The sequence below is a fragment of the Poecilia latipinna genome, unplaced genomic scaffold, assembly GCF_001443285.1.
Source record: "Poecilia latipinna isolate Pla-1442-1.1 unplaced genomic scaffold, P_latipinna-1.0 Scaffold4130, whole genome shotgun sequence".
Classification (NCBI taxonomy): domain Eukaryota; kingdom Metazoa; phylum Chordata; class Actinopteri; order Cyprinodontiformes; family Poeciliidae; genus Poecilia; species Poecilia latipinna.
In genome coordinates, this window is record NW_015116746.1 from 49529 (window position 1) to 53858 (window position 4330).

Sequence of the window (4330 nt, forward strand, 5' to 3'; positions counted from 1 at the left end):
ACTTTGTAGAACGGCACTTCAAAAAGTTCGGTCCATTCACCTTTTTTTTAAATTTTTTTTTATTCTAGATCACAACTCCTAATGTTAACAAATCACATTGATTTCAAAGTCTCAAGAAAGAGACAGAGGAAAAAAATTATAGAAAAAAACTAAATTAATAGAAAAAATAAAAATAAAGGTAATTGAATAATAAAATAGAAGGATTAAAAAGTAAGACATGTTAGGGGGCTACAAACTAAAAATCTTTCATTAATTCATACAATTTTACTGCATTTAAATTCTGCATCTTTTTTAGACAACTCTTAAAAAAAGAAAGTTCATTTTTAAGAGCATTGATTGAGAGGGAGCATTTTGCATAAAGACATTTATGGATATATTTTGTTACAATAATCAGAACATTGACTAAAAAAATTCCAGATTTTCTTTTCGGTCCATTTGTATTAGCTTACTGGCACATATTCCACATTCAATATGGCGGACGCTGTTACGTATCGCAGCAACGGGCCGACCCGCTCCATGACGCGTCTACGTATTTATGTCTATGGTTCCGCCTCCCGTTTGTTCAGACTGGGATGATTGTGCGGTTCGTCCGTACAGCTGCACTTACAATGTAAGCATCAACACTCAGCCACCTGCCGTGTTCAGTCTCTCCGCTTACCTGTATAAATCCTTCTTCCCGCCGTCGCTCTGAACCAGCAGCTTCGGAGCAGAAAGGCTGCCGAACTCCCGGCATCGCTCCGGTCATTTTAAGGATGTTTATTGGTCCCCCGAAAACGATGAAAACCCGGGGATTATCACTACTCAATAAAATCCCCACGGGCCGAACCTGAAAACTGGACATTATGCAGCTAACGCTTAGCTTTCGTCAACAACTCAGAGGTGGAAGTGAGAGCAACGCAAATAATGTTCCGGCCGGAACGGTGCGCTAAATAATAAAACATACGAAGCTTCGAGGCAGGTAAATTTTCCTGGAGGAATTTTAATAATCGAGGTACTCAAATTGCTCGAGGAATCGTTTCAGCCCTAATATTTTGTATTAAATGCTGTGACCATTATAATTTTTTTCAGAGTTTTAAAATATGTGTGATTAATTGTATGTCTCTATTTTATGACAGCAGCTGGTGTCAGGATCGTGATGTTGGGGAAAAGTGAGGATAAAAAAATAAAACTTGGTAATTTGATCACTGGAGAACAAGAATTTATTCAAAGACGTTCCCCAACCAAACACAGTGTGGCCTCCTGTGGAGAGTGGAGAGGAAAACCAGTAACAGTGGTAAAAACTCCTGACATGTTCAGTCTGACTGTGGAGTCTTTCATAGAAGAGATGCAAAGCTGCATGAGTCTCTGTCCTCCTGGACCAAACGTTCTGCTGCTGGTGCTGAAACCTTCAGACTTCAGTGAGAAGAACAAAAAAACCCTGAAATTCATCTTCAGTTTGTTTGGTCAAGATGCCTTCAGACATTCAATGATCATCTTCACACATGGTATTGAAAGAAGTTCCTGTGTCAATGACCTGATCAGGCTGGTTCAGGGAAGATGCTACAACATGAATACTATTGATTGTAGTCTGTTAATGAATCAGATTGAGACGATCATAGAGGAGAGCAGAGGAGCATTTCTGACCTTCAGAGACGAAACCAGTAGATCCCAACAGATGAAACCTCTGAACCTGGTTCTGTTTGGGAGGAGAGGAGCAGGGAAGACGTCAGCAGCCAAAGTCATTCTAGGTTGGCCAGATCTTCCTTCAGAGTGTGTCAGAAACAATGGGGAGGCGTTTGGACGTCGGGTTTCTCTGGTGGAGCTGCCTGCCTTGGGTGGAAAAGCTCAGCAGGAAGTGATGGAGAAATCCTTCAGGTGTGTCTCCCTCTGTGACCCTGAGGGTGTCCACGCCTTCATCCTGGTCCTAGTTGTGGATCCCCTCACTGATGAAGACAAGGGAGAGTTACACACCATCCAGGACACATTCAGCTCCAGAGTCAATGACTTCACCATCATCCTCTTCACTACGGAGTTAGATCCTGAACACCCAGCTGTTGTTAACTTTGTACACAGAGACAAAGACATCCAGGATCTCATTCAGAGCTGTGGAGGAAGATATTTTATTCTCAACATCAGAGACAGACGGCAGATCCCAGATCTGATTCAGAGGGTAGAAAGTACAATTGTTGACAAGAATAGACCAGATGTTTACACATCAGAGACATTTTTAAAAGTGCAAATAAAGAAAAACTTACAGCAAGGTCAACACATCACCAAACTAGAGGCTGAAATAAAGAAATTCAAACAGGCAGAGATGAATCTGAGTAAGTTCTGGATATAAAGCATCATATTTCTGACTAAATGACAAGTTCAATGCTGCAGTAACTGAATCTTCTTTATATTACAGGTGCTGAGTCAGATCAGAGCTCCAAGTCTCTGAGGATTGTCCTACTTGGAAAGACTGGTTGTGGAAAGAGCTCATCTGGAAACACGATTCTGGGACGCAAAGCCTTTAAAGCCGAGTCCAACCCCAAATCAGTCACAAAACGTTGTCAGAAAGAAGAGTGTGAGGTGGACGGCCATCATGTTGCTGTGGTCGACACTCCTGGTTTGTTTGATGACAGTTTGACCCACGAAGAAGTGAATGATGAGATGGTGAAATGTATGAGCCATTTGGCTCCAGGTCCACATGTTTTCCTGCTGGTGATACGGATCGGCAGATTAACGCCTGAGGAGAAGGAGACAGTAAAACTAATAAAGCAAGGCTTTGGGAAAGGTGCTGAAAAGTTCACCATAATACTTTTCACCTATGGAGATACACTGGAAAATGATGATCAAACGATTGAAGAATACATAGAAAAAGATAAAGATTTCTTTGAGAAGCTGATCTCTGACTGTGGAGGAAGATACCATGTATTTATTAACCATAAAAAACAGGATCGATCTCAGGTCAGAGATCTAATCAGAAAGATCGACACCATGGTGAAGAACAATGGAGGAAGTTTCTACACCAACGAGATGCTGCAGGAGGCGGAAGCTGCTATAAAGAAAAAAACTGAGAAAATCCTGAAGGAGAAAGAAGAAGAGATGGAGAGAATGAGGGAGGAACTTAGGAGAAAATATGATGAAGAAATGCAAGAAATGAAAAGGAAAATGGAAGAACAAGAAGAAAAACTAAAACAGGAGGCAGAAAGGAAACTGAAGGAAATGAAAGAAAATATTGATAAAGAACTTAAAGAGAGAGAGAGAGAGCACCGAGAGAGAGAGAGGGAGAAGAGGGGAAGAGAATTAGAGGACAAAACTCATCAACAGGAATTAATGGAGCAACTTGAAAAGCTGGATAAACAAATTCAGTCAGAAAAAGAAGAAAAGAAAAATGTCAACAAAGAGCTGGAAAGGATAAGAAACGAAAAGGAGAAAGATAAAGAGGCCTGGGAAAAAGAACGCAGAGAATGGTGGGAAAAACAAAAAGAAGAAGAGGAGAAGAGAAAACAGGACGAACAAAGAAAACTGAGAGAACTTGAAGAACAGTACAAGAAGGAACATGAAAGATATGAAGAGGAAAGAAAGAAAGAGGAACAGACCAGAAGAGGAGGAAAAACAACGTAAGATTTTAGAGGAAAAACTGGAGAATGTTCAAAAGGAATATGAAGAGAAAGCGAGAGAAGAAGCTGTCAGGTCCAACGAATTCCAGGAGAAATATAAAAAGAAGTTTGAAGATCAGAAGAAAGCACATGAGGAGCAAATGAAGGACAAAGATGAGAAATACGACCTGTTGAAGGCACTGGCGACATATAAGGAAGCTGAAAAGAGGAAAAAATATCAGACAGAAATTCATAAATTAGTGAACTGTGTTTCTAAGAAGAAAGGAAATCTGACAACAGTCAAAGATTTACTAATAAGACAGGAGCAGGAGTTAAGGCTTAAAGAAACAGAAGCAGAAAAAGAAGAACTGCAGAAAAATCATGAAATTGAAATCAGTGAACTGCTAGAGAAACTTGTTAGAGAAGCTGAAACTCCATCATCTTGTTGCATTTTATAAGGAGGATTGTTTGATCTAAACTGGACATTTGTTTTGTGTACATTTCAGTTAAAATATTAATTTTTACAACCTAAACTGACAAACGTTCCTGGTATCAAAGATTGATCAGAGTTGGGAATTAGCGGTGCTTCTTATGCTAAGTTTATACTTTAAATCAAACTGGAGAATGATGTTTCCTTCTTCTAAAATTTAACAAACTGTTTAAATAAAAGAGAAATGGCTGGTTTTTCTGACTGTGTTCTAGAAACCAGATGTTTATTTAAATTGTGTTGGTGTCAAAGACTTCAGGATTTGTTGTTTTTCTTCTCA

General features: G+C 39.6%; 1 pseudogene; it reads left to right on the forward strand.

Moving 5' to 3' along the window:
- LOC106942230 (reticulocyte-binding protein 2 homolog a-like) overlaps positions 1 to 4112 on the forward strand; it is a 9800-nt pseudogene extending 5688 nt beyond the window's left edge.
- Positions 4113 to 4330: the final 218 nt, after the last annotated feature.